General features: G+C 37.7%; 1 pseudogene; it reads left to right on the top strand.

Moving 5' to 3' along the window:
- The first annotated feature begins 16,561 nt into the window (after positions 1-16,561).
- On the top strand, positions 16,562-17,671 carry LOC130020493 (ribosome biogenesis protein NSA2 homolog; annotated as a pseudogene).
- Positions 17,672-20,151: the final 2,480 nt, after the last annotated feature.

Genomic DNA, 20,151 nt, shown 5'->3' on the forward strand with positions numbered 1-20,151 from the left:
AGGCAAATTTTAGGCAAAATTTATTTCCAAACTAAGAAATATTTGGAATGACAAGATATAGTCAGAAAAGGAGAAAAGATTCTCAGGACAAAGTTAATCCCTGACTGTGCATAGATTTGATGAAAAGAAATCCAGAGTTCCTGGAGCATCTTAGGAAAAATAAAATCTTATATAATCAGCTATCCAAAACAACTCAGGGCATTCTATCTTAGAAATATCTACAATTCCTATTTCTGTGTGTACTATATTCCTTTAATACGACTCTTTTGAGTTATTGTTTTCCTTTTTCTAGAGAAGTCCATGTTCTTCCTTGAATATTCTCTACCCTTTATTCCACTTTCTTCTGCTTGAATGCTTTCATTTTTATTTTCTTTCTGTGGTAAAGACAAGGAACTATGCCATGGCTGGAGGTGGGGTCTAACTTTTTTTCTCTGCAAATAACATAACCTATGAGGTTTTTATCTCAGCCTGAAAACCTCAACTTCTCAAAAATCTGGATGAACTCTCAGATTGTGTAGAGTCTCACGTGTACCTTAGCACCTTTGTGTCCATACCAAGTAGGTGCACAGAATACTCATCGTACAAAAAGATGATTTGGTATTACACCTGTTATCAGAGTTCTAACAACAACTGTTCTGTTTAGAGTAGGTATCTATTGCAAGCAATAAACATGGTACACTAATTCCAGAAACTGAATCAATCGTTACAGTCAGAATAAAGGAAGAAGGGAAAGGTGTACCAAGATTACTGAATTCTGGACTAAACATAGTCTAGTTTATCTCATACCAGACACTCTCTAGGACCTCCTAATGCATTACCTTTTTCTCTATATCAAGAAGGCTTACTATCCATCTGGTGTTGGACCTGCAATGAAAAGCAAAGAAAGTGACAGATAAATGGTTTTAGAAGAAACTCCTGAGGAATTTTACAGATTTAATAAGAGCTCAAAATTGTCTATTTTAAGTATAAAACTAGATGGTGCCTGAAAAGTCAGTAGAAAAAAAGTGAAATGGCTGCAGGACCAGAAATGAATTACAGTGTTCAGTGAATAAATTTGATGCTGTTTTTGTTCAGCCAAGATTTTAAAAAGAAAGAAAGAAACACAGCTTTCATCTTGTGACAACTGAAAGCATGCACCTCCATCCATAAAGATTATTTCTTTGTTGAACAGAACTAAATCACAAATTGATCAAGTGTGTCCTTGGGTAAAGGACACTGAACCACAGAGGGTACAGTATCCTTAAGCACAGTCTTAAAATCAGTAAGGAAAGCCCGAGCAATCTATTTTTAAAGAAATCAATTCTCCGTAAAAATATAGGGCTTGACACTGAATTGAAAATAAGCCAAAACAAAGATGTAAGGAAAATAGATAAAGTTATGCAGAAACTTTGCTTTGAGTGGTCATGCTCAAAGCAATCTAGCACATGGCATTTCTCGAATAAGTGGATGATTACAATCTTACAAAATAGAACTTAAATATCTAGTTTCATAAAGGATTTTTTAAAGATGTTGAAAATCTTTTTTTTTTTTTGCTTAAACCCAGTGAGAACTCCTCAGCATGCACATATTTTGCACTCTTTTTTAGAGTAAAATCTAGTGGTTTACATGTTTGGTAGGAGGAAAGACAGCTATGATACCAGACATAATGTTTCATGCAAGAAATTTGGCTTTTCAAGCTCTCGGGGCTTTCATTTACCTTAGGGATCAAGTCCTTACTAAAGTTGCTGACACCATTTCCTCATAGGACATGGTAGTTCTTACATGATTTCCAATTTGTTGGTCATTAAATATAGATCTGATAATGAAGAGAGAGAGAAGAGAGTCCTCCCGTTCTTCATCGATTTGCTCGAGCGGGCCCAGTAACATTTCCATTATGAAACTTGTTGTTACTGTGTTTGGCATATCGAATACGTCACGGGGAAGCTTGCGGGGCTGTCTGAGACGGGTGGAGGAATCGAACCTGGCTCGTCCAGGCTGGCTGTGGAAAGGCAAACGCCCTACCACTGTGCTATTTTATTTGCTAGAAACTAATGATACATTTTAGTTCAGAGTTTATTGGGGGGGGGGGGTTGTTCCTTCTTGTTTGAGGAGAGGGGACACATTTAGCAGTGCTCAGGGGTTCTTTCTGGCTCTGTGCTCAGGAATTGCTTCCAGCAGGGCTCCAGGGACTGTACATGGTGCAGGAAATCAAACCCAGTTGTCCACATGCAAGGAAAATGCCCAACTCACTATCTTATTGCTCAGAATTCTTAGCTCAGTTTTATGCCTTCTTATAACAAAATAAAGTCAACTTAAAATATTTTGTACTTTTGTTGAGATTTTTTCTCATCTATCAAAGGCAAGGTATAAAAATTAAAGGTTTATTTCCCCCCCCCCCCCTTTTTTTGCTTACTTTCACACTATATTTATATACACTATCTAGTAGTTATCCAATATAGTTTGATACATAAGTACATAATTCTTATTTTGGAAGATTAAACGCAAGTCCTTTTTAGATATTTTTTTATTAGATGTTCATGTTTTTACCAACACGATTTCATGGCATATGAACAATGGTTTCCACAAGAAAAAGAAAAAGTACTCTATAAAAATATATCATATATTGATTCTATTTGAGAAAAGTTAAGAAACAAAAATAGTTTAGCGGCTGGAGTGATAGCACAGCGGGTAGGGCCTTTGCCTTGCACAAGGCCGACCCGTGTTCAATTCCCAGCACCTCATATGGTCCCCCAAGTACCGCCAAGAGTAATTCCTTAGTGCAGAGCCAGGAGTAACTCCTGTGCATTGCTGGGTGTAATAAAAAAGCAAAAAAAGAAAAAGCTAAAATTATAGTAGAAAATATTACAAACTATGGGGCTGGAGCAATAGCACAGGGGGTAGGGCGTTTGCCTTGCACACAGCCAACATGGTCAACACAGGTTCGATTCCCAGCATCCCATATGGTACCCTGAGCACCGCCAGGAGTAATCCCTGAGCATCGCCGGGTGTGACCCAAAAAGCAAAAAAAAAAAATTACAAACTATACAGTTTCAATTTCAAAGAATTTTGATGCCATTTTTGTCTTTTAAAATCAGACAGGATTTCACTCAGCTACTTCGCAGAACTTAGAGAAAACTGATACTATCTGAATACTGAAATCTGCTACTAACCAATTTAGTTATCTTTTTGAATATTAGCACTGTCTTTTTATTGTTCATTGATTTGCTCAAGTGGGCACCAGTAATGTCTCTATTGTGATACTTGTTGTTACTGTTTTTGGCATATCAAATATGTGATGGGGAGCTTGCCAGGCTTTGCCCTGAGGGTGGGATACTCTTGGTAGCTTGCCTCGCTCTTCGAGAGAGATGGAGAAATCAAACCCAGGTTGGCCACATGCAAGGCAAATGCCCTACCTACTGTGCTATCACTCCAGTCCCTAGAATTTTTTTTTGTTTCTTAACTTTTCTCAAATAAAATCAATACATAAGATATTTTGATCTTTTTGAACCTTTTTGAATATTAGATTTTAAAACTAAATTCAGCTTTGTTCCTTGTGAAGTCATGTGTTATGTTAAAGAATGATTTATAGTTTTAGTTCTGCCAAATATTAAGTGTGAAATGTTAAAAGAGCACTTAAACTTTTTAGCTTTAGTTTCTTTAGTTAGTATGTTTTCAACAATTTTCAATATGTTTTAAAACTAGATATTTTTAACTATTATTATAAAGTTACAGGAAATTACTATGCTATGTCTAATATTTTGTGAAAAACATACAAAAATAATTATAGAACTACATCAGTGGTGTTATTAGCAGAACTTTATTTAAGAGATAATTGCTGTCTACAAAATATTAAATGAATAAAATGCTATATTTTCTCCTAATAGGATTTGATTTTTATTAATTACGCTAACATTTTGCTTTTATTAAAAACACCATGATTTACAATGTTATTCATTATACAGTTTTTTCAGTCATTTACTGTTTCAACACCACCAATGTGATCTTCCCTCCACCAATGTTCCCATTTTCCCTCCAAATTCCAACTTGCCCTCTTAGACACAAAGTAAATTGACTTTATATTATTTGTTCCAATAAAACTTTAAGAAATGGCAACTAGAATGATCCGAAAATATATCAGTAAGAGCCAAATTTGTGATTGCTAGATGATTTTAAATTATGTAAGCAAAGAAAATAAACCCTTTAATACAATGTAATAAAATTATTCTTCTCATTTGCATAAGTAAGTTTTCAACTCTGAAATCAAGATAGATTGCATTAAATTTTATTTTGTATTTGGATAACATTATGGTAATAATCATTCCTTACCTATCATGAATAAAGCTTTTAAAGAAATTTTGTGCTAATACATTTTGGAGTTTGCATGAAATAGGAAAGGCTTACTTACATAACTTCCACCCCCTACATCTTCTTTAAGTTTGTAGTTTACAAACTTGTTCATGATGATTTCATAAAGACTTTCACCACAATTTTCTTCTTCTCTCTACCATTGTTGCCAATTTTTGCAACCACCCCTCAAGCCTACCTCCATAAGAGGCCCACAATAATTCATTTTATATTGGTTGTTATCAATAATTTGCTAACATAATGATCAAAAAATATTTCCTTAGAAGACAGTGTAAATTGTAATTATTCACCATGGAGACATTAAGTTCTTGTATGAGGGATTTCTAAAATGTTACAGCTTTCTGTTTGGATAGTCCACATTGGTTGCTTTCTATGTTATGTCTATCCAATCTGGAGAGCTACTACTGGAATATTAGTAACGGAGAGTTTGGAGATGTCACTCTAGGAAGTTCAGAATTTTTAACTGGGCGACAGAGCTGGAGTTAAAGTTTTTAACTGGGCAGCAGCTTTGAAGTGTGGACCTGACTGCCTGGACTTCTGGAAGTACAGGGGGATGAGTGAAGGTAGCCCATCCTGACCCTGAGAAAGTCAGGAGATTTCAGTCACAAATACCCACATACCCAAATTTTCAGCAGGGTGATTTTTCTGCGTGAGACTTGGTCCAGAGACGATGGAGTCCGGTCAGAGAAACGGCAGCAATTTTGCAGCATGGGAGCAAGTGGCTCCCAGGGCTCTGTTTGGGTGGGTCCTGGGCTAATCCACCCCTCTCCAAGGATTTGATTTTTCAAAGAAACACTTTTATCTTTTGAAAGTCCCAGGTGAAACAGATATTACAAAAGGAAATTTGAAAGAAGTAGGTCAATACAATAATATTTACTTTCAAGATAAAATGCACAATCCACATATAAGATCAGATATTTTCCTCTAAAAATAACTCATTTTAAAAGGGCACAGTGTAAATGTAAACTCAGTCTAATTTCCATATTTAATAAAAATGGTATTGACAAAATCAGTTCGTGACACTTTTGGAATGAAACCTCGATCTCTGATAGTCATTTGCTCCTCACGATATGTTAATAAGAGAAATAGTGCAGTTATTAACACTTTGACTTGACAGATGAGGCCCACAAAAGTAAGAAAAGTTAAGTGCATTTTTAAGGACTTACAAGTAACACAGAAGTACCAATTATTTTATATATGCCTCATTGTGTTCCTGGACTTTCCCTGGATTCAAGAAATGTAGTTTAAGAATAGAAATCAGGGGCAGAGAGAAAGTACAGGCGTTATGATGCATTTCTTGCACATTTTGATCCTAAGCACTAATTGAAGTCCCAAAGGAAGCTCTGAGTGTAATTCTGGATGCCTACCTAGGTCCACTAAGTGTGGAACTGCAGGTCTTCATTACTACTAGGGTCATACAGGTAATCACCTTCATGTCAGTGTCTGAGATTCCCACATCCATAGATCAACACATTGAACTGCTCACTCATTTGACTAGGTATCCTGCTCAATTAAATTAAGAAAGTCTATCACTAACATTTATAAATCTCATAAATTCTGCCACTTTAAGTGTATGGGTTCCAATAAAAATTAAGAAAATAAAGTTATTGATCACTTGATCACTTGATTCCCTGTTACTCATAAATTTGCTCGAGCAGGCGCCAGAAACGTCTCCATTCATCCCTGTTGCATGCTAGTATAGCCCAATGGCATCTGCCAGTTCTAGGAACATGAAGAGCCTCAAACTGATCGTTCAGGGTCTTGACGAAAAAGTCTGATCATCTCGTAGGTGGGCATCCACGTGATCTTTTGACGTCCCATGGAATCCAGTCAGTAATGGCTCTAGTCCAGAGGTCGTCTCCAAACCTCATTATGTGTCCAGCCCATCTGATTTTTGATGCCATGGCAAATGAGACAGCATCCCTGATTCTTGAGCGTTGATGGAGATCAGAACTCCAGATTCTCTCATTTGAGTGAAGCATGATACTCCAAACATAGCTCTTTTGATTCTTCTTTGAGATACCTGAATAGTGTTCTCATCCTGTTTTCGGAGGGCCCAGGTCTCTGAGGCATATGTTAATGCAGGAAAAACAGTGCAATCGAAGAGATGTGCTCAGAGCTGGAGGTTCTTTCTCCTCTTAGTTATTTCTTCAACACTCTTGAGGGCATTCCAAGCTGCTCTCTTCCTCCTGTGTAACTCAGGTGCCAGGTGATTCATCATGTTGACTTCTCGACCTAGGTATATATAACTGTTGCATTCAGAGATGGTCATTCTGTTGAGAGTGAATGAAATATCGAGAACAAGACTGTTTTTAGAAAACTTAAGAAAAAGTCAGTATACATTTTTTATGCAACTTAATTTATGGAAATAATGCAGTATTGATGATTTTTTTCTTTTTGTGTCACACCCAGTGATGCTCAGGGTTACTTCTGGCTCTGCATTCAGAAATTACTCTTGGTGGTGCTGGGGAGACCATATGGGATGCCACGGATCAAACTCAGGTCAGCCATGTCAAGGCAAATGCCCTACTCGCTGTACTATTGGTCTGGTCCCACAGTACTGATGAAATTTAAGTGTTATTTTCTCTTTAGCTTTTGCATAATATTTTTGTCACATAGTTATTTTTCTTAAAATATATTAAATCACCATGTCTTACAAAATTATTCATAATTTACTTTCAGTTCCTCTATGTACCTTATGGACTATTGTTTGATAATGAGGTCTTTAATCCATTTGAATCTGAATTTTGTGCAAAGTGTTAGAAAGGGATTCTGAGTTTACTGGCTTTTTTTTTTTGCATATGGCTGACCAGTTTTACCAAAATCATTTATTGAAGAGGATTTCCTTCTTCTATTTTATGCTTTTCGCTCCTTTTTCAAAAATTAACTGATTTTGTACCTGAGGATCTGTCTCTACATTTTAAATATTATTCCATTGATCTGAGAGTCTGTTTTTATTCCAGTACCAAACTGTTTTAATTACTACCATTTGTAGTACAGTTTGATATTGTGGTATATATATTGTCATATATATTGAATTTATGCAAAGTTTTGAGGACTATTGTCATTTTGCTCCCCATCCAAGAGCAGGGGGTGTGCTTCCATTTCTCCAAGTATACTTTTATTTCTCTAACTAACGTCTTGTGTCATGTCGTTTTCTTTGAATAGGTCTTTAACCTCTCTTTTTAAGCTGATTCCTATGTATTTAGTACTTATTTTTCTCAGACACGAGCGATAGCACAGCGGTAGGGCGTTTGCCTTACACGCAGCCAACATGGCCGACCCGAGTTCGATTCCTCCACCCCTCTCGGAGAGCCTGGCCAGCTACTGAGAGTATCTCGCCCGCAGGGCAGAGCCTGGCAAGCTCCCCGTGAAGTATTCGATATGCCAGACACAGTAACAACAAAGTCTCCAATGGAGACGTTACTGGGCCCGCTCGAGAAAATCGATGATCAACGGGAGGGCCTTTACTGTAAAAATTATTTTGAAAAAAATCTCTCCTTTGTGTTTCTCTATTCGCATATGGAAAGGTGTGAACTTTACATGCTGATTTCATAATCTGCCACTTTACTATACAAATTTATCATTTCCAGGACTTTTTTTTTAAGAGTTGTTAGGGCTTTCTAAGTATAGATTTGTTTGTTTTTTTTTAAGAGTCGTTAGGGCTTTCTAAGTATAGTTTATTTTTGTTATTTGTGAGAGCTTGACTTCTTTTTCTATCTGGGTGTCCTGTTTTATTCTTGCCTAATTTCTCTGGTGAGGACTTCCAATACTAAGCTGAGCACTACTGGTAAGAGTGGGTAATCTTATCGTGTGACTGATCTTAAACCTGTTCTTCATTAGAGTATAAAGTTCACTATGGGCTTATGGTAAACGGCTTTACCTATGGTAAGGAAAGTTCATCCATGAAGTTAAGTATGATTCCTTCAAATATGAATGAGAATCTGGCTAGGTAAAGTATTCTTAGTGAGGCATTCATTTCATTAAATTTTTAACTATATCCCACCACTGACCTCAGGCCTGGAGAATTTCATACGATAAATCTGCTGTAAATCTAAGGTATGATTATTTGTATGTAATTTCCTTCTTTGATCTTGCTGCTTTCAGTGTTGTGTCTATCTATGATATTTGATGTTCTTATTAGGATATGTCTTGAGATCTTTTCATTGGGATTTCTTTTAAGTGGCACCCTTTGGGCTTCTTGGATCTGGATTCCTGGCTTTTCCAGCTTTGGGAACTTTACAGCGATGATTTCTTGAACTGTTATTACTTCATTGGAGTTGCCTGCTTGTTACTCTGGGACTCCAATGATTCTTTTGCTGTTCCTCTTGAATTCATCCCATTCATTTCTTACTTGGGGCTGGAGTGATAGCACAGCTGGTAGGACGTTTGCTTTGCATGCGGCTGACCCAGGTTCATTTCCTGCCTCCATCTCGGAGAGCTCAGCAAGCTACAGAGAGCATCCCACCTGCATGGCAGAGCCTGGAAAGCTCCCCATAGTGTGTTCTATCTGTCAAAAACAGTAACAACAAGTCTCACAATGGAAATGTTATTGGTGCCCACTCAAGCAAATCGATGAACAATGGGAGGTCAGTGCAAAGTGCAGTGCTACATCTCTTACCTGACCTTGTGCTGTTCTAAGGTCTTTTTCCATCTTCTTTTGTTGCCTGTATACTTACTGGATTGCATCTTCAAGCTGACTGATTCTGTCTTTGACTATTGTCATTTTACTGTTGAGGGCAACCATTGAGCTTTTTATTTCATCTACTGAGTTTTTAACTCATGGCATTTCTGTTTGTAGTTTTCTTATTTCTGCTCTCATTTCCTCCTGTATCTTATTGACTATTCATTCCACTGTTGCCCTCACATCTTCCTGTATTTTATCGGATGTCTGTTCCACTGTGAGCTCATTGGACATCCTCACCATATCATCTCTGAATTCTTTATCAGAGAAATTGTGTATGTGGATATTCCATGTTGAGACTTCAGGACTCCTATCTTCCTCCCTACCTTGGGGTGGGTTCCTGAGCTGTCTTCCCTTAGTGCCTAGTGAAGTCTGAGGGTAGTCATCTAGGATTTTCCTTTCATTCCTTTGTAACTATGTGGAGTTACTTTGGAGATGAATCTTATGAGTTATACGGAGGGAGTATAAGTGTGGCCACGTTAGAGGCTACCTACTGAAAAAAAAAACACAACTTTCACCTTTGTAACCTGTGGGTGAGGTTTAGAAGAGATCCATGGATTTAAATCCTGTGCAATTGCCTCCTATTAATTTGCCCAGTGTCCGTGCAGCTTCTTCTGTCTCACCTGGTTCCTGGGAATATTTTCATATTTTATTAACAGTTATTATTATGAATGGGTGCTTACCGTGCATCTATTGAAGGAATCATATAATTTTTTTGTTTTTCCTTATATGGTGTATTACATTGATTGCCTTGCATATGTTGAACCACTCTTACATTGTCAAGACCCTTGAATTTATACACCATGACCAAGTAGGATTCATTCCCAGCTTGGGACCCACCATCCCTGCCAAATGCAAGTAAGTCTTGAGCACCTATATGTATGGTGCTAGAAACCAAAATGATAATTAAGTATCCATAGATATGGGAAATATATGCAAGTATATTAAAGATATTTTATTATATAAAATGGAAAACATAGCTCTAAGGCATAAGATAGTCACAGAAATGATACAGAAACTTCAAACATATGAATAGAAACATTATTTGACCTGACTAATTTGCTATTTTTATCATATTGCTGAATGCAACATAGCTGTCAAATGTTATAAAATCATATCTAATGATATGACATTAAAAAGTTCTTTGAAGTTGTTGTTACCAAACCTGAGACATTGGAATAATGTGTGTGTGTGTGTATGTTTGTGTGTGTTCCTGTGTGTGTGTGTACAGGAGTGTTTTCTCTGTAGTCATTCCTCTCAGGCATCAACTATTACTGCAGAGATTTATTTTTTCCCATGGAAAGTGGTCACTAGTCTGAAATTATGATGATCCACAGTGGACCTGTATACTGTCACTTTTTCCATATAACCTGATAATACTGTAAATTTAGAGGAGAATTACTTCAAGTCATTGCAGAGAGTTTAGCAAACTAGAGTCTAACGGTCATATAAAAATAAATGATATAACTTACTGACTCTTACATTTATCTCCAGTCTTTCTCTCTACTCTTGTCATACTGTTCTTTGGTAAATAATTTTGTCATTCACCTTTGTTTTCAAGATTAGAAATATTAATTTCTAATATTTATATTAATTTATTATAATGTATCTCTCATGTGTATATCACTGAAATATTTAATATTCTTTATACACATATAATTTTTAAATTGTATTATAATATTTTGACAAATTATTTTCAGTTCTTTTATAACATGACTAGCAAACAACTCAGTGACATTGATTTCCAGTCAAATATTCAGTCATGTATTGGTAGAGTCTTCTGACATATTCATTAAATCATCTGTTTGTGATTCTGTAAAAACTTCTAGTATTGATTCCCACTTCCAGACTCATTGACACCAGCTCCATTTAATTTCTTTTCATCCCATTCTTTCTACTTGTTTTGTCCTCTGTGTCCTATTTTATAATTTTTTTCTTTCTCTATTCTATAAGATTGAGCTCTATGAAACATTTTTGTTGTCTTATAATTTCTTACTGGATTTTTAAAGGCACCAAAAAATGGAAAATTATAAGAGAGAGTTTGGTCTATCATTTACCCATTCTCTCTATACTTTAGGATGTTCCTGATAGTGCTACTTTGCTTCATGATTACAGCTTCTCGTATGATTTCAGTCCTCAGACTCTTATGTAAACTTAAAAATAGTGAGCATGGGGGACTAAAATAATACCATGTAGCCAACCTTGATTCAAATGCTGATGCCATATATGGTCCCCGAATACCTCCAAGAAGTGATTCCTGAGTACAGAGCCAGAGTAAGCCTTGAGAACTGTGTGGTGTGGCCCCCGATTAAAAAAAATATGATAGACTTCATACTGGTATGTGTTTCTCTAGGCAATTAAATGCATATTGAAAGAATCCTCATAATCAAAATAAAATTTATTCTAGGGGAAATTACCAGATGCTACTTATCTGGGGGTTGTTCTTTTAATTGATCAAATATTCATCTACACTCTTATGTTTGTTTTAGGTGTATAATTTTCCGACTCTTTTCTGTTCACCCACATGCTTTTATTTCTTCTTATCTTTGCTTAGGTAAACTCCACCATATTTCTGAACGTTAGCCCAACCCCTTATAGTAACATTTTTAGGAGAACTTTTCTCACATTTAACAACAAAAGCATTATATTAAAAATAGCATACTAGGATTTTAATGTTCTATATCATTGTATCTCTTAATACTTACAATATCTGAGATGAGGCTTAGAAGATTTCTACAAATTAACACAACTGTAAATTAAAATTAAGGCTTGAAATCATGTGACTTCATGAAACGTAAGCTCTGAAATTTCTACACTTTGAAATGTACGCTCTAAAATTTCAACTGCTTTAGGGTAGGGGATGTGACTAGGTAGTAGAATTCCTGCCTTACGTGTGTGAGGCCTGACTTTGACTCCAGGCACCACAAAAGTGAAAAACAAAAACTAAACTATGCTTTATAATAGAATGCTGGTCTGGAAGGTAAAATAAATTGGGAAATAGAACCATGTAACAATTTTAATTTTTCTGAATCATGACTATGGAATTTTTATTTAACTTTTGTGCCTTCAAATTTTCTTAACTATCTCATTTCTTAGATTTTTCCATTGCATACTAGCACATAACAGAGAATGTGGATATTGAAATGAATATTTTACTGCTATTAAATTTATAAATATGACTACATTAAGTATTAATATTAAAAAGAAACTCCTATTAGACTTTGTTGCACTGAAAAACTCTGAAAGTGTCCATTTTGTTTAAATCCCTAATTTAACGTGAGGCACTGACTAAATGTAGTGATCTCAGCTGATCATCTCACTACTGCAAATAATATTTTCTCTCTTCTTTGTAGTTTTAATTGTCTAACAATAATAAATTTATCATATATCAATAATAAAAAAATTTACTCTTAATGGCATTATTTGGTTTGCCTTATATATTGTGATTACTTTTGTCTGCATGAAACATTGTAACTTAGGTACACAGCAAGAAAGCAAAACAAAACAAAACAAAACAAAAAACATTAGCAAGGTCAGAGAGATAGGACAGGGTTAAGATCTTTTTCTTGCATAACTCTGACTCCAGCCCTGTCTCTTCTCACTTGGAGTGTTTCATTTGAGAAATCCGATGTGAATTTTCCCTTGTGTTAGAAGTTTTGCTTCTTTCTTATCACTTTAAGGACTCTCTCTCTTTCTCTCTAATTCTCACTATTACAATTATAATATTAAAATTATAGTATGTGTTCTATTGGGATTTATTTTGCTTGACACTTCTGGATCTCCTAGATAAGTGCAGAGTCCCTTCCAGGCGGAAGTTCCCAGCCAGTAGATCTTATGCACCTGTTCTCCCCTTTATCTCCTCTCCTTTCGGAATTCTGATGATGCAGAGATTGTTCCTCTGGCCATTGCCCATTAAATGCTTGGATTGTATTCATTCTTTACAAAAATCTCTTTTCTATTGCCTCTTCTTTATTCATGATGCCATGTGCTTTGGCCTCAAGGTCACTGATGTGATTTTCAGTCTCTTTCATTCTACCACTAAATCTTCTTCTATGTTCTCCCCTTGTTTTAAGAGTTCTTTAATTTTACCCCATAAGGAGTGAAATAAACATGCTGAATAAGAAAGTGAACTTACTTGCTTTGTTTGGTTTATGAACCAAAATAAGTTTGGAAGTATTTTTATTAATCATTATAAAAATTGAATTGGGGATTGATTGCCTAGATAGGTATTTATATTAATGAGTAAATAAAAATAAATAAAAAGGATTAAATATTTACAATAAATATAATTTACATATGTAATAAAGAGACCATATAAATTAGCAAATCTCCAAGATCAGAAGCAGATAAGAGACATAAATATCACACACACACAAAAATGTGGGCCTGGGGTGGGGAAGAGGTGGGTGTGGCGAGGATAATTCAAAAGGCCTGATACTAGCATGAAGTGGCCCTGAGTTAGAGGCCTGGTGTTGCAGACTGCTTCCTCATCATCAGGTGTGACCTTGGGAGCCCCTAGCGCTACTGGAGTGGACATGGTGGTACCCAGCCCCCAGCACTGACTGAAAAGCAGCACTGCATCTCCAGACCTGAGTGTGGAGATTTTCAGGCTCAGGCAAATTTCTCAGGAAAGGGCCTACTCAGTCAAGTTGTGTGATCTTCTGGATGTGTTGTTATTTTCACTCTGCTGGCATGTTGTGAGGATCTTTGCATTGAATCTCATCAGGGATCTTGATCTGTAGTTTTCCTTTTTGTGCTGTCTTTGTCTGCTTTGGGTATCAGGGTTATGTTTGTCTCATAGAAACTGGGAGGAGTTCTGTTTCTTTCACCTTCTGAAAGAGCCTGAAGAGAATTGGCAGTAGGTCTTCTTTACAAGTTTGGAAGGACTCACTAGTGAACCAAGCTTGTCCTGGTCTTTTGTTTTGGGGAACCTTTTGGTTAGCATGTAGATATCCTCTACAGTAATTGTCTTGTTGGAGTATTCTGTATTTTCTTGTTTTAGCCTGGAGAAGTTAGAAGAGTTCAAAAATGTATCTATTTCTTCTAGATTCTCTCATTCCATCGCATCAAGATTTTCAAAGTATTCCCTGATGATCCTTTGCATTTCTACTGTATCTGTTGTGAAGTCTCCCCTTAGATTTCTAATTCAGTCTATTAGGGGAGCACAGCAGTAGGGCGTTTGGCCAGCCCAGTCAAGCCAGGTTCTATTCCTCCGCCCCCCTTGTAGAGCCCAGTAAGCTACCAAGAGTAGAGTCCTGGTGGCAAAGCCTGGCTGGCTACTTGTTATGTATTCAATATGCAAAACACAGTAACAACAAGTCTCAAAAATGGAGATGTTACTGGGTCTGCTGGAGCAAATCGATGAACAACAGGAGGACAGTGACAGAAATAGTGACAGTGAAAGTCTTGGTAGTGTTCGTAGATCTTATTTATCTTTTCAGAGAACCAGGTCTTGGTTTCATTAATCTTTTGGATCTATTTTTTATTAAAAGTCATTACTTTTTGCTTTAAGTTTATCATTTTCTTCCTCCTTCCTGCTTTGTACTTCTTCCTTCCTTCCTTCCTTCCTTCCTTCCTTCCTTCCTTCCTTCCTTCCTTCCTTCCTTCCTCCTTCCCTTCCTCCCTTCCTCCCTCCCTCCCTCCCTTCCTCCCTTCCTTCCTTTCTTCCTCCCTTTCTCCCTTCTTCCCACCCTCCCTCACTCCTTTTCTTTCTTCCTTACCTTCTTTTTGTTTGGGGCCACACCCTGCAGTCATCACAGATAACTTCTGGTTATGTGCTCAGAGATCACTCCTGGGGATATTTGAGGCAACGATATGGTGATGACAATGAAAACTTGTCAGCCTTATGCAAAGTAAGTGATCTGACCACTATACTATTGCTCCAGCCATTGAATCCCTTAAATTTTATCTGTGTGAATGAAACAATGAATATCAATATAAATTAGAAATGAATATGTCCAGAGCATGTGAGATTTGTTGTGGTGGGGGGGAACATACTTGGTGGTGCTCAGATGTTACTCCTGGTCTTGTGCACAAGGCAACATAATAAGATACTCTCCATGTCATGAGAAAATATTTTCAAATAATACATTAGATAAAGAACTAATATCCAAGATAGAGTACTCATAAAAATAAAAAACAAATTAATAACTCCATCAAAGAATGGGGATAGTATATAACTAGAAACTTCACTTAAAAAGATGTAGAGAGGATCAGTAGGTATATGAAAGAGCAATCGCTGATATTTATTATCTAGTAAATTCACATAAATGAATAATGTGATTTTATCTCGTATTAAGCTATCTCTTTGCATCCAGAAATTTAATGTTTCATGTTTTGATGAGCTGTGAATGCAAGGCATACATGCAAGCCAAGTGTTTTACAACTTAAACTATATCTCCAGCAAAAAGTGTCTATTTTTACCACAAAAATATTTATCTTTCCAAGAAAATTTTGTATAAACATGAAAACAGTGCATCAAACCATCAATAAATAAGCATAGCTTATATTTCTACAGTAAATCTTCGAATTCAAGTTTTAATATCATCATCACTTAAACAAGATTAAAGTGTATCAAATGTATAATATTTGATTACAGATGTAAATTTTTACTTAAGGCCTGACAGTTATTTTAATTATCAAAATTAGATGCTTTAGTTCATTATTTATAATTCTTATCCATTTGAATAAAAATATCTTAACTAATCAAACAGCATAGCTTAAAACTTACAAACAAAGCTAAAAACAGACTTTAGAAGTTGAAATGTCACTAACATAAGAAAGGATCTTTGTATGTTAGTAAGTACTGCGAAGGAAGGTCTTGTGGAGATGTAGTAAATTCACTTTCCTAAAATCAAGAACAACAGTGAAGGCCATAACATGGACCTTAGAGCTCTTCATGAAGGTCAGATTCCTCTACGTATCACTGAAGATTTTTTTCCATAGGATTAAATTAGTGAGTACCTAGGAATGCATTTAATTTTCTATAAAGTCAAAGATAAAGGATTTGCTTTAATTCTGTAGAACAAAATTATGTATTTTTAAAACCCAACAATTATGCTTTTTATTTTTGTCTAAGTAGCCAGACCTGCTAATTCCCCATGACCTTCTTCTTGTCTCCAAACTTGTAAGCCCAGAGAATGCAGAGGAACGGTATGATAATCCAGGGCAATGAAGATAGATGGAGCATTAGAGAAACAATCTAGGAGAGAAGATTTACAACTTGACCTTCTGATATACTTAGAACAGCACCATTAGCTGTCCTAATTCCTTTTTTCTAGCAATTAGATTTTTTAGATCTTTTTTTATTCTCAAAGATACTCATTGCTTATATTATCAAATTCTTACCTTAGTTTTTTATATAGTTTATTTTTGTTACCCTGATTTTTAAAAAAATCTTTATTATTTTATATATTCAATTATTTCTTTCTAAAAGATGTTTTGAGTTTTATAAGTTCTTTTGTATTTTGATTTAAAGAAAAGAATAAATGACTATCCAAAACATATAAACTTTAAAAAGAACATTAGTTGCTCATGAGTTTCAAATGCCAAAAGTTCAGTACTTTGGATACTTGGGCAGCTCTACCAGAAAGTCCTGAAGCCATAACAAAGCCACAAACTGAATGTATTGAGTAACACCTTAAGCACTATGGATATTATTTGAATTTCCATGAGAAAAAGAGAAAGAAGATCAAGAGGCTTAAGAGCCTTTAAAAAAAAGCAAAAATGATGATTGGCCTGAAGGCTAAGCTCTATCATAAACAGTGTAGTACTGAAAAAATACAAATGAAAAAGACTGTTAAGATGCATGAAAGGAGAATTCCCAAAGGAAAGAATGATGGAAAGACAGTACAAGAAGCCATACCTGTATATCTGGGTGGAAAGAGGGATAAAGTCCTTTTCCATATGAATAAACAAAAAGAACAACAAATAAATAGCAGGGAATTGGGAAGTTCATCTCCAAGGAGAAACAGAAGTATTAAACATTATTCAGACAGGAAAGAGAAAGAAGAAAGCATGAATGAGGATGGTTACTAAAGTTTACTTTGTTGTTGATGGCTTCACAAGAAACATAAATTTGAAAAATTCATTAGGCCAAAGGGCTGGAGCGATAGCACAGCGGGTAGGGCGTTCGCCTTACACGTGGCCAACATGGCCGACCCGAGTTTGATTCCTCCGCCCCTCTGGAGAGCCCTGCAAGCTACGAGAGTATTCGATATGCCAAACACAGTAACAACAAAGTCTCCAATGGAGACGTTACTGGGCCCGCTCGAGCAAATCGACGGTCAACGGGAGGGCCTTTACCTTTACCTTTACCATTAGGCCAATGGGTTTACATTTCAAAAAAGGGTTTGTAACACATCTTGAACTGAAAGTTACCTTTTGCCTGCCAACACTTGGTGTAAAAAAGATCCTTCATCTTCACTCTATGCTGCCTTGGTGCTCTCACCAAAGGTACAGTCATGAAGGTGAATATGAGCAAGTAGGGCCTTGTCACAGAGGGAGGCAAGGCTATTTGGGAAAAACATGTCCAGGTTACCAACAATTCTGAAAACGCACTCTTACTGGTTTGACAGTAACTTCATACAAATAACTCCTTATAATTATGAAAGACTGCATACCACTGAGGAGAGCCACCATTGACTACCAAAATGCCTAATATGTATGCAGTCATCAAGAAAAATGCATATGATGTTGCACAAAACATTAAAGTAAGTGATCGTGTTTTTTTTTCCAAAGAGCATTAATGGTAAGGTAGTTAAGGTTCTTGCCTTACATGCTGCTGATCCTCGCTTGATTCCCCACACCTCATATAGTCCCTGAAGTCCAGCCAGGAGTGATCCCTAAAAGCAGAATCAGGAGTTAGCCCTGAGTACAGCCTGGTATGGCCCAAGTACAAAAACTAAAATAAAATAAGGGCACTGATAGAATGCTGAAATATATAAAACATATGTTAGTAATATATCAATAATTTGATGCATATTAAGATTTTAACATTGAAAATCAATAAACGCAAGTTAGTACTTTCAGATTTTCTAAATTAATTCTAAACTCCATGTACCATTGTCTTCACTTTTTTAATTTCTAAGTCTACTTTTTAACACTTATTTTATTATCTTTTCCTCAGAATACTTCCAGTGGACTAGCCTTGAAGTTATTATTATCATAAGTCCCTTTTATTTATAGAGGTTAAGGGAACTCTAATTTTACCCACATTTTAATAAATGCTATACTCAATTTTTATGCTTTGGAAGAATGATGTTCCATGAACTCTCGTGGAAAAGCCACACATTCCTACCCAGCTGCTTTTGGGTTCAGCTTCCTAACCAGCCTGCACTGACTGTTGATGTTTTCTGCAATCTTAAGTTTCTTCCTAATAATAGTGGTAGGTAGTTAGTGGGAACTTTAAGAGACTATTGTAAACATTAAAGCACACACTGACCTCTTTGGGGGTCCTCTCTTAATGGAGTTTTCAACATCAAGTCGCACAAGATAGATGTATTTCTGACTCTAAGATTTTCCGTGGATGTGTGCTTGTGGTTGTGTGTGTATGTGTGTGTGTGTGCACGCGCATGTGTGAGTGCACGCATGCGCGTATGGCCATTAATTCAGGAGAATCTTCAGAGGCACTGAAACTGTTTGCCAAGATCTCTAACAAAGCATCAATTGATGTTATAAGCAACCTTGAGTAACAGAAGAATTTACATCACATTTTTCATGGTTCATAAGGAACCTCTTGTGATTTAAACGGTTTCATCAGAGAAAGCACCATTTGGGTAAGATTTAGAAAGAAGTTTCTCTTTGGAATGCTCAGTAATATTTGGTGGGAAGAAGAAGAGGGGGGTGCAATACTTAAAATACTGGTGAATTTCAGCTATTGGGTTCTATCTTATGGGAATCGTTTGTTAGTTTCAGAGGTCACAATTACCAGCAAATTTCTCACTGTTTCAGTTCAGTCTTTTTCCCATAGCGGTCCTTCCTTCTCCACCCTTTTAAGCTGCTTGGCACTGGCACTTCCCGGTTTGCCATCCCAAACTTTCCCTGGCAAGCAAGGACTCCAGGCCACCAGCAGTTCAATTATCCTCCTGGTTGCAGCACAGGTGTCCATGTCCTTCTTTGAGCTCTGGAGCTTCCAAAGAGACAAAAACAAAAAAACCCAAAAACCAAAAAAAAAAAAAAAAAAAAAAAAAAAAACTTTCTCCTTCCTCTGGGCTTCTGCTAGCAAGTGTATCCTTGAAGTTAGCAATCTCAGCTGAGAGTGACCCTCAACCTTTCTCCCAGCGCGATCCCCACCACTCCCACCAGGCCATCAGGATTCGCAGAGCCCTCCCCTGTCCTGCGCTCGGTTCCAGTTATCTGGCCGAGGAGATGCGGGGTCCACCTGGAGGCTGTGCCGCCGCCTCGCCCGCGCGGCGTTCCCCGCGTGAGCGCTGGATTATTCCAGTCTTTGAGCATGGCAGATTTCCACCAGATGACATCATGGGAGCCGAGTGAGTGCGGGCTCCGAGAGCGGGACTGAGAAGGGGAGGGGGAGGCGGGGAGGGGAGAGGGCTGGGAAGCTGAGCCCCAGCCGGGCTGCCTGCCACCCAGCTGCACGGCCGCGAGCTCGCACGAGCGCTCCGCCCGCAACTGACAAAGGATGGGGAGATGCCAGCGCTCGGGGCTGCTGGCTGCACGCCTGCAGGCGGCCGCCTGAGCGACTTCGCCCTCCGCCGGTGAGTGATGGCCCTGCGCCTTCCGGCCTGGCAGTGAGCCCGCACCCCCGGCCGGGTGTCCCGGCAGGTGTGTCCCCGAACCCGAGCGAAGCTTGAGCTCTAGAGCGCTGCTGGAGCACCAGACCCCGCAGCAGGTGCCTTTGCTGGCGGGTCCAGAGAGGAGTGGATGATGCCTCTGGCTGGGATTCTGAGCTGGGATTGGGAGCGACTCGCGGGCGGCAGGCTCAGCTCGGTAGAGTGGATGCTCCGGGAGCCTCCTGCCCTGGCTAGTTACCTTTGTTGCATCCCAGCGCCCGCTCCGCGCGCGCGAGTCCTTTCTGGTGGATGCCCAGTGCGAGGCGCGCTGTTTACACCAGCTCCACACTAGTCACAGAGCCGCACCCCTCGGAAAGCGCGGCATCAGTGACA

The sequence above is a fragment of the Sorex fumeus genome, unplaced genomic scaffold (assembly GCF_029834395.1).
Source record: "Sorex fumeus unplaced genomic scaffold, SorFum_2.1 ptg000012l, whole genome shotgun sequence".
In the NCBI taxonomy this organism is placed as follows: Eukaryota; Metazoa; Chordata; class Mammalia; order Eulipotyphla; family Soricidae; genus Sorex; species Sorex fumeus.